Below are 12,006 nucleotides of genomic sequence, written 5' to 3' on the forward strand. Positions count from 1 at the left end.
AAATCAAATCCAATTTTTGTTTTGAGTATGAATTTTAACATTGATTTTCAAACCCCAACAGTTTTGCCCTCTACCTTCCCAGTTCCCATCACCCTATCGCATGACTATCTCAACAACAACCTACTCACCTCCCTTTCACCATACCGCTACTATAAAAAATGATGCTCTACAACCACCATCATTGCCAAATTCATACCAGAATCCAATGGGCTCAGACCCATTGGTCATGGTCCACTTACAAATCACAACTCTTAAAACACTACCACACAGATCCAACACCAAACTCAGCAACACAAGAATAAATCCTTAAATTGTTGTCATACTTCCTCAAACAAATTGTTGTCATCATCGAACACAAACCACCTTACACACATCTTGTTGTAATCCACAAACCTCCTTCACCACCAACACCACACAGATCATAATTCGTAGCCTGCCACAGAACGTGTATGGGAACTTGAAGGGGGAGGCTGGTGGTGGTGCAATGGTCGTTTAGGCAGGCGGATTTGATGAAAGGGAGGTAGGTGGTGGTTTGGACGAACCGATTTGGTGAAGGGGAGGTTGGTGGTGGCACAATAGTGGTTTAGGCAAGCAGATCTAGCAAAAGGGAGGTTGGTGGTGGTGGGCGCAGAGTTGCAAGGTCCAATGACAGCACCACCACTGGTGGCAGCCTAAGGTTCGATGTCACCACCACTAGTGGTTGACCGGCGTTAGTAAATGACAAGATGGCAAAGAGTGGTGGAGGTGAAGGGATGTTATGGGAGAAGTATGAGAGTGTAAATCCACAAACAATAATCAACAAACCTTCGAACAAGGCTTAAGTTATTTGTTTTGTAAAAATTTTGAAACTCAACTAAAAATCACCTCAATCAGGACATAAGTTTTTTTTCTTAATTGAAATCCTAAGATTATTAAAATCTTCACAAAATCTAATTTTATGACAGTTTTAAGCTACCATAAATTAATCTCAGATTTATTTTTTAATGTAGGAAACTAATTAAAAAATAGTTTTGAGACCTATAATAACTGCTAATTATGAGTATACTTTGGGGGCTAAATTATATAAGAATTTGTAATTTTTCTCTCTTAATTTTTTCTTTTTGAGCAAATAATTGTTAAATTAACATTATTTAAGTTTTTGTGCAGAGTATATTAAAAGTGATGAATTTATGATGCTTAGTGAGTAAAATAAAGAATTAATTAAAGAAAACATAGCTAATTAAGGAAAGCAAAACTAATTAAGGAAAGAAGATTAATCAAGGAAAACAGGTTAATTAAGTAAAGTAGACTAATTAAGAAAAAGCATGGTTAATTAAGGAAAGTAAAGGCGTGTTTAGTGCAAGAAGCCCTCTAATCTACACGTATAAAAGAAGGACATAGAAGAAAGAAAAGACACACAAAAAATAGAGAATACAATTCTTTATAGAAGACACAGGCTAAAAGAAGGAGAAGTAATCATTCGGAATCATTCCTTCATTCCATCCGCTTTTCTTATCTTATTTTCCTTCATTAAATATTCCCCTCTTGCAATTATAAAGGTTCTTATGACTATGAGAGACTAAATCTCTTTTGTTGGGAACTTGACAACCAACTACTCTTTATGTAATTTCTCTTTCTATCTATTTATGAATATTACATTTGCATTATATTTTCCTATGCTTAATATTATTGCTTGTGACTTGATCACCCATTTGCATGGTAAATTTTAAGGGTAGCGTTAGGAAACATTATTTTCTAATAGAACTAGGAAAATGGTATCTAAATAAAGTCATCACTAGGGATAAGTTGATATTTGTTTAGTCTGTTTTATTCTTAATGGAATTTACTATTTTAACTCTACAAAGGGATTTGGAAGAGAAAATAGATAAATTAGGCTATTTCATGCGGGGAACTAAAGTTAGAATATACTAGTAAATGCATTTGTAAATTGGAATAGTTATAAATAGAGAAAAATCATTAACATTACATCAAAGAGTAACTCTGGTAGGCTAAGTTCTCAATATTTTCATCTTCTGAATTTCCTTCTACAATAATATTGGATTTTCTCATCTTTTGTATCTTTTAATTTAAATTCTTGTTTAATTTCTCCTCTTGTTTGATTTAATTTTATGTCAATTTAAATTACTATTTTTCTATAACCTTTCTAAATCTTTTTCTTAATCAATTATTCATCTACATAAGTACAAATAAAGTTCATATGAATTTAACACTCGTACTTCCATTTTAACTTTATTACTTGGGATGAATTGGTGCACTTGTCAATCCATCAACAATCTACTAAATAATTTAGAGACCAACAAATTAATCAAGTCTTATTAAGTCATGAGATGAATCAGAACCCTCTTATATTTTGATTATGCAAAACAAAATATTAAGTTTCAAAATAGTATCTTTATGCTATTAGGCAAAGGCATCAATGAGAAAGGAGTTAATGAAAAAGATTACCTATCACATCAAAAGGCATGCCAAGAGAGAGCAATAAAGTACTTGGTGCATCACATGATATATACAAAATACTTTTGAATATATAAATTGTATTATTATTAAAATTCATAATGAATAAATATTTTTGAACACATATACCATATTTTGAATTTACAGTAAATAATGTATATTATGATACAAAGTTAATTTTAGCTAATGATAATTTCTTTTGAAAATATTGAAATCCAACATAGAAATAAAGATAAAAATGATATATTGAAATAGATAATCAATTAAGAAAATTAAGTATATGACTAAAAATAAAAGGAGGATGGTTTGAGATAATCGAGAAAAAAGAGCTAGTTATCAGATCAAATTAAAAATATATATTAAAAATATTTAAATTTTTTTTTGAACTAGTTGTTAAATTGAATTAAATATTTTTTGAGTTGGTTATTAAATCAAATTCAATATTTAAATATATTTTTTTCTTATAAAGTTGAAATCTAACATAATTTATATATTCATTTAATTTTAAATTTTAATTACATGATGAGCATTTATCATACGCATTACAAAATCTAAATTACTCGGAGACTATTCGTAAACATCATATTTGATCTATAAATTCATGCTCTTTTTTCTGATTAACCATGATTTCCATATCAAAGAGCCAATACAACACTACTTTATATATATATATATATATATATATATATATATATATATATATATATATACACACACACAGGTGCTATTTGAGTGTGAGCAAAAGTATCTAGAATTATAAAGATTAGAGTAATTACACACACAAACAAACATAAATTTAACGAGATTGGACAAGTGTGTATAAATCATCAAAAGCAATGTAATTGTTTCTATTATTGATTGACAAAATCAAAAACAAAAATAGGATTACAACAATATTTATAAAATAAAACACCGTTAAACTATTCTTGGAAGCTAGATTCCAAAACTTCAACCCATTCATGCCTTTGAAATAACCTACAAAACACATTTTTTGACTTTGGATCAAGTTTAGATCTTTCACAGTTGAATATATGCACACACAAAAAAAAGAAAGAAACCCAAATATTCTTAAATTATTAAAATCAATTGGGTTAACTGTCTAGACTTCCTTTGCAACTTTCCCATCAAATGAAACTCATGGTGATCAGTTGAGTAGATAACATATCATATTCCCCGCCCCTACCTAAAAGCCTTTGGAAAAGCCAACATTCAACCTCGGACACCAGGCCTTTTTATTAAGGGATTTATCCATCCTCTTTGCAACACCATTTTTGTTATGGTGTTTTCTGCATTAAGAAGTGTCTCTAAATGCCATGTTACTCACAAAATTTTTGAAAATTATGAGTACTCCTTAGTCCCTACTGTTATCAGATTTCAAGTACTTGATTTTTTTCTAATCTGGTTCTCCACCTTAGCATGTCGTAGCTTGAACTTCCCAAAGAGGATTTTGTTTCATGAAGTACACCCAGACCGTGCAAGAAAAATCATCAATGGAAGTGACAAAATAGTGGGAACCACCTAAGGATAAATCTCTAGTAAGCCTCTACATATAAGTATGCACATAGTCTAAAACCCTCTTAGTGAAGTGTTTTGCAGCTTTAAAATGTACTCTAGACTATTTCCCAAGCACTAAGTACTCACACAAGTCTAACTTGCAACTCCAAACTCCCTTTAAAAGTCCTCTCTTATGAAACTTCACCATCTCACACTCATTGAGATGACCCAACCCATACAATTTTTGCTTCATGTACAATTTTTCGTCAAGTATGCATATGTCCTTGGGAGTAGAGCAACTTGTGATGGAATAGCCCACGTTCCACGTTCTATTTTTTTTGTTTTTTCCCATTGCCATTTTTGGGGAATTTGTTTTTTGAATCTGGTCATTTTTCCTTCCACATTCAACCCTTATCTCAACAACATTCAGCAACAAACTCATGTCCCTATCCTTAAGCCCACGTTCAGCGACAAATCTCAACAATAGCAGTAACAAACCCTTATAAATACAAATGGAATTATGTAAAATTTTCAATCAATAATAAAAACAGTCATTATGCTCCTCAGGATGTATGCACACGCTGAAACATCGTTAAATCTCAGGCTGTGTGTGTGTGCGTATTCTAATATTGAGCATTTTGAATGCTATTGTTAACAACTGATATCAGTTCACACTTAACACTAGTGTGAAATTTGAAGTGGGAAAGTTCAATGAAACTAGGAATTTTGGATTGTGGTAGAGGATTGTTGGCATAAGGTTTTCTAAAGGTGTTGAGCGCAACAAAACCTATTGGCATGGATGATTGGAATTGGGAGAAGTTAAAGGAAAGGATTGTGATGACCATACGGTTGTGTTTGACAGACAAGGTTCTTTATCACTTCATGGACCTAATATCTCCGAGGGAGGTATGGACAGTATATGTCCAAGTTATGAGAAGTAATAGAAAACTTCCTCAATTCTTGTGGATTGAAGCATTAAAGACGGTTGTGTATATATTAAATCGAGTTCCAACCAAGACTATCTTAAAGACACCTTTCGAGTTATTCAAAGGTTGGAAACCAAGTTTGTGACATATACACATTTGGGGATGCCCATATGAAGTGAGAGTTTATAACCCACAAGAGAAGAAACTAGACCCAAGGACTATTAGTGGGTATTTCATTGGATATGCTGAAAAGTCCAAAGGGTATAGATTCTATTGTCCATCACATAGCACTAGGATTGTGGAATCAAGAAACGCAAAATTTATTGAGAATGACTTGATTAGTGGGAGTGATCAATCTCAGGACATTGCTTTTGGAAAGGATCACTATGAAGCTCAACCCTCTAGCTCAAGTGATAGATTGATTGTCATTCACACCCCTCAAGTATAAACAGGTGTTAGACAACCAATGATTGAAAATCCACAAATGATTGAAAACAATCATACAGATCAAGTTATTGATGAGGAATATCAAGATAATGTTGAACAACCTACTGAACAACCGGTTGAGCAACAAGTTCCTCAAGAAAGTGAGGAGGTAACATTAAGAAGATCTACTAGAGTCAAAAGATCTGCAATTCCTAGTGATTATGTAGTGTATCTGCAAGAATCAAACTACAACATTGGAGCTGCAAATGATCCTAAAACGTTTTCACAGGCCATGAGTTCTAAAGAATCAAACTTGTGACATAATGCCATGAAAGATGAGATGGATTCTATGGCGTTTAACCAAGTCTGGGATCTCGTACAGTTGCCTAGTGGTGTAAAAGTCATTGGATGTAGATGGGTTTTTAAAACCAAGAAAGACTCATAAGGCAACATTGAGAGACATAAGGCAAGACTTGTTGCCAAAGGAATTGATTACACAGAGACTTTTTCTCTTGTATCTAAGAAAGATTCTTTCCGAGTAGTTATGACATTAGTAGCTCATTTTGACTTTGAGTTACATCAAATGGATGTGAAAATGACATTCCTTAATGGTAATCTAGAGGAAGAGGTTTACATGAAACAACCTGAAGGATTCTCTTCTACTAAAGGTGAGCACTTAGTTTGCAAGCTTAATAAATCAATCTATGGCTTGAAGCAAGCCTCCCGCCAATGGTATCTAAAGTTTCATGATGTTATCACTTCATTTGACTTTGAAGAGAACATCATGGATCAATGTATATACCAAAAGGTCAGTGGGAGTAAGATTTGCTTTCTTGTGTCATACGTGGATGACATTTTGCTTGCAACTAATGATAAGGGTTTGCTATATGAGGTGAAACAATTTCTCTCAAAGAACTTTGATATGAAGGATATGGGAGAGACATCTTATGTCATTGGCATTAAGATCCATAGGGAAAGATCTTGAGGCATTTTGAGTTTGTCTCAAGAGACTTATATTAACAAAGTTTTAGAGAGATTTAACATGAAAGATTGTTCACCAAGTATATCTCCCATTGTGAAGGGTGACAAACTCGTTTTGAGTCAATGCCCGAAAAATGATTTTGAGCGGGAACACATGAAGAATACTCCATATGCTTCAGCTGTTGGAAGCCTTATTTATGCTCAGACTTGCACCAGACCTGACATTGCATATGATGTTGGAGTTTTGGGAAGATATCAGAGTAATCTAGGTATTGACCACTAGAAAGCTGCAAAGAAAGTGATGAGATATCTTCAAGGGACAAAGGATTACATGCTCATGTATAGACGGACTGATTTTCTGGAAGTGATTGGCTACTCCAATTCAGACTTTGCTGGTTGTGTTGATTCACAAAGATCAACATCCAACTATATTTTTATGTTAGCCGGTGGAGATGCATCTTGGAGAAGTGTCAAGAAAACCTTAACTGCTACTTCCACTATGGAGGCTGAGTTCGTTTCCTGTTTTGAGGCTACCTCGCATGGTGTATGGTTGAAGAGTTTCATGTCTGGCCTTAGAGTTGTGGATTCTATTTCCAGGCCATTAAAGTTATACTGTGACAACTCTGTTGTGGTGTTTATGGCTAAAAACAACAAAAGTGGAAGTCGAAGTAAGCACATCGACATCAAGTACTTAGCCATAAGAGAACATGTTAAAGAAAAGAAAGTGGTCATTGAACACGTCAACACTGAGTTGATGATTGCTGATCCTTTAACTAAAGGCATGCCACCAAAGAATTTTAAGGATCATGTAGTATGAATGGGACTTGGTTCCATGATGTAATTTCATTGTACGTGCATTTGTTATTTTCAATAAAACTCTTATTCAGTTAGATATTTTCTCATATGATTTTGTGCACATATTTATTTATTTCGAGAAAAATAATTCGGTTTAGATCTAGAATAAACATATGGTTCATTCATTAAGTTGAGAGCTAGTGGTAAGAAACTTGATATATTGTGGTACATTGAAGATATTAGTCATCATCAGAGGACCTATCACCATGACTCATATATTATGTTTCTTGTTACGGTTGATGTTGAGTTAAATGGACCAAGTGGGAGAATGATGGAATGGCCCACGTTCCACGTTCTGCTTTTTTGTTTTTTCCCGGTGCAATTTTTCAGGAATTTATTTTCTGAATCTGGTCCTTTTTTCTTCCACATTCAACCCTTATCTCAACAATATTCAGCAACAAACTCACGTCTCTATCCTCAAGCTCACGTTCTGATAACGAATTAGTTGAACTCTGTGATGGACAAACTCTATAAATAGGATGTGGTGCTCTCAGTTTTGTATCACCAAACCCACTTCTCTATTCAGAAAAATACACCATCTATTCAGAGTGAGTAAGGGTCTGGAAGAACAAAGCTGCCTTCGGGTTCGTGTATGCGCTGCTTCGAGTTTGATCTGCAAGGACTGGAGGTACGCTCGTAATATTTAGCTTCCGCTGTTTGATCTGAATATGTCATTCTTTTCATAGTGATCCTTTTCAAAAGCAATGTCCTGAAATTGATCACTCCCACTAATCAAGTCATTCTTAAGAAATTTTGCATTTCTTGATTCCACAATCCTAGTGCTATGTGATGGACAATAGAATCTATACCCTTTGGACTTTTCAGCATATTCAATGAAATACCCACTAATAGTCCTTGGGTCTAGTTTCTTCTCTTGTGGGTTATAAACTCTCACTTTAGATGGGCATCCCCAAACGCGTATATGTCGCAAACTCAGTTTCCAACCTTTGAATAACTCGAAAGGTGTCTTTAAGACAGCCTTGATTGGAACTCGATTTAATATATACACAACCGTCTTTAATGCTTCAATCCACAAGAATTGAGGAAGTTTTCTATTATTTCTCATAACTTGGACATATACTGTCCATACCTCCCTCGAAGATATTAGGTCCATGAAGTGATAAAGAACCTTGTCTGTCAAACACAACCGTATGGTCATCGCAATCCTCTCCTTTAACTTCTCCCAATTCCAATCATCCATGCCAATAGGTTTTGTTGCGCTCAACACCTTTAGAAAACCTTATGTCAAGAATCCTCTGCCACAATCCAAAATTCCTAGTTTCATTGAACTTTCCCACGTCAAATTTCACACTAGTGTTAAGCTTGAACTGATATCAGTTGTTAACAATAGCAGTCGAAATGCTCAATATTAGAATACGCACACACACAGCCTGAGATTTAACGATGTTTCAGCGTGTGCATACATCCTGAGGAGCATAACGACTGTTTTTATTATTGATTGAAAATTTTACATAATTGTATTTGTGTTTATAAATAAAATCTACAGATTTGCAATATCATGCTTGTACCTTTTCGTCCATAGAATGAGTCATGTACAACAAAAAATGAATGAGGACCTTAAATAAATACTCAACTAACAGATTCATTGAAGTGATGCAGTAACAAACCAGTTGACGAAGTCAAAATCGAAGTTACTTTAATATGAAAATGATCAGAAAACGAGCGAAAAAATTGAAAACGCTTGTAGATTTTATTTATAATGCTTGCTAAAACATCACACCATACTTCAAATTATGTTTCTCCGGAAAGTATTCCAAACAGATAAGATCTATAATTAACATCCACAAAAGTTCACGGCACAAATCAAAGTCGATAAGCGACTACACAAAACAAAACCAACATATAGACAATAACAAATCCACGACAACCATAAATAAATGCAATTAAGATACTACTATCTTCGACTGGACCATGTTTCTATATATCACTTGGTTACTCTTGCTTTCGTAACACTCTGGTTAATTTTCCAGAAGTCCTAGTATATGCAATAAATATTGTCACTTTTTATAATAAATGTAGGTTCTAGCAAGCTGTGGCAGGCATCTCATGTCGGTTGGTGAAAGGACTACAATTAATATATAGGTTCTGATGATACGGCAATAAACTTGGTCAAGATTGATGATGGAAGCCAACTGCTCTTTACAGTTGTATTTTTATGATATAGGCATGTTGAAATGATTGCTTTGTTTATAAAGATAATTCAATGTGCATGCATTGTCATAATGCCATTCAGATATTAATAATTGCTTTACTTGTTTGAGTCATCAATTCTCAATTGAGTATTATTTTTTGGTACATAATTTTCAATCGAGTATAGTATACGCATGAAATTATGTTTCTCAATGCTATTGTTCCACAGTATAGAAAAAGCATTTTATTACTATTGTCTTCCTAATTGAGGTTCCCGCTGTATTAACTTTAATTTTAATTTTGCAAATTGACTAAGTGATACTATAAGATATTCTCATATATAAAAAAAGTGATATATACTAAGTTACAATGATTCAATGAAGAAACACTAGCATAATGATATACCCCACAGCAGCATTCCTAACATGTATTACACGTGACCCAGCTCTGAGTAAACTGCATTACACGTTTACTAGCTAATTCCTCCCATGGACAATGTATATGGAGCCAATAAAGTGTCCTTTGCTAAACATAGGCCACAATGACCAATTTCCAACCCGTCACGTCCTGGAGTTACAAAATGTGTAATAATATTCAATTTGAAGTAGCTCTTAGCTGCTCTAGTGCAAGCTCCACACATATATGCCTATGCATGGTTCCAACCAATGTCTATATCACAAATTCAAAATTTATAATTTACAAAAGGAATTAATAACAATTAATTATGTGTGATATGAGTGTTTCAGTGTGTGAAGGTGAGAGAAATTGAGAAAAAACCATGGAGTGTGAGAGTGTGGTGATGTGGTCTCGTGAAAATGAGTTCTTATTTTTGTGATGCCCAGCCGGACCAGCCGGTTGGTTAATGAGAGTGCATGTGAGTGATTTGTTTTTGGTGTGTTGCTGCATTAATGGGTAACAACTAACAACCAAAAAGGGAGGATGCAAATGATGAGGCATTGCCCAGATCAGGATGCAGCAAGCATGCAATTAGAAACCTAGCTTGATTGTCAATTTTTTTTCAAGCATTAAAAACTTAGTTAATCCTATATATCACATGCAATACAATAGTGATATTGTTCTGTTTTGACCTTTTCCCCATGTTTTTGTTCAACTAATTGGAAAAGTAAATTGTAATATGTTTAGCCCAATCATTGTCTCTAACACGTAATAATGACCCATCTTTATTCTTTTTTTTTTTTCATTCATATTCATGTTCTGAGTAAAAAAAATTATAGTTGAAAAAAGAAACCGACCAAGGTCGCAAGTCAATTTTCAGGTGAAAACTAGTTATTAACGCAGTTAATTAATACTTTACACCAATAACAGAAAATAAAAATCAATAAGAAAAACTTAAGACTACTTAAAATAAATAATAATGAGGAGTGATAAAATTTCATAAAATTGATTAAAAAACGGGAATAGTGATATATACAAATTTGTAATAGTAACAAAAACATAAAAAATAGAAGTACGTATTAATAATCGTTTTATAAAATAATAAGTAAATCATTTAAGATATCAATATTAGTGTAAGCTTTTGAATTGTCAATTTAGTAAAAATCATAAAAAGTAATAAAAGAATATAAATATAACTACTGAAGTGCCAATTGATAATTAAATTAAAGTATAAATTATAATAAAATTGTTAGAATAAATCTCTTAACCTGTGATATTACAAACTACAAAAGAAACACAGGTTATTAATAAAATGCGGAAATTACAAATCAAATCATACCTCCAGCCATTGTCATGAAGAGTTTCTTCTTTTGGTTCTTCCAAACTCTCTCTTCCTCTCTCTAGATGGTGTATAAGACTGAATTCGAAGGGATGAGCTCAGGGACCAAATTCATGTGCTTATATAGGCATTCTACCATCAAGAATGCATTTACCAGCCATTACCACTCATTATTGGCTGTTACAATTCATTATTGGCCATTATCATCCATTAACAACCATTCAATTTGGCTTTCAAAACAGATGAGCGTTACAAAATTTCAAAATGTTATGACCACAAATTATTACATTCTCCCACTTGGTCCAAACATTTTGACTTAATGCTCAATCTTCTTAAGAAATGAATATATGAATTATAGTGATAGTTCCTCTTATAACGAGTAATATCATCCATGTATTACAATATACTCAATTTCCCAAGCAATATACTCAAAGTGGTGATAAAACTTAATGAATAAACCAAATGTTTATTCTTGGTCCAAAACATAATTTTTCTCAAATAAATCAATGTGCACCCAAATATGAGAAAATATCATAATATAGAAGTTTCAATTTTAACATATAAGTATACAATCATAAAGTGGAACCAAGTCACATTCTTTCTACATGATCCTTAAATTTAAACGGTGGCATGCCCTTAGTTAAAGGATCAGCGATCATCAACTCAGTGCTTATATGCTCAATGACCACTTTCTTGTCTTTTACTCTTTCTCTAATGGCTAAGTACTTAATGTCGATGTGCTTACTTCGACTTCCACTTTTGTTATTCTTAGCCATAAAGACAGTAGCTGAGTTATCGCAAAAAATTCTTAAAGGCCTTGAAATAGTATCAATTATCTTCTGCCCAGAAATAAAACTTTTAAGCCATACACCATGTGATGTAGCCTCAAAACAAGAAACAAACTCAGCTTCCATGGTAGAATTAGCAATCAAAGACTGCTTAACACTCCTCCATGAAATAGCTCCACCACTATCAAAGGAGAAA

Source organism: Glycine soja, chromosome 18 (genome assembly GCF_004193775.1).
Source record: "Glycine soja cultivar W05 chromosome 18, ASM419377v2, whole genome shotgun sequence".
Taxonomy (NCBI): Eukaryota; Viridiplantae; Streptophyta; class Magnoliopsida; order Fabales; family Fabaceae; genus Glycine; species Glycine soja.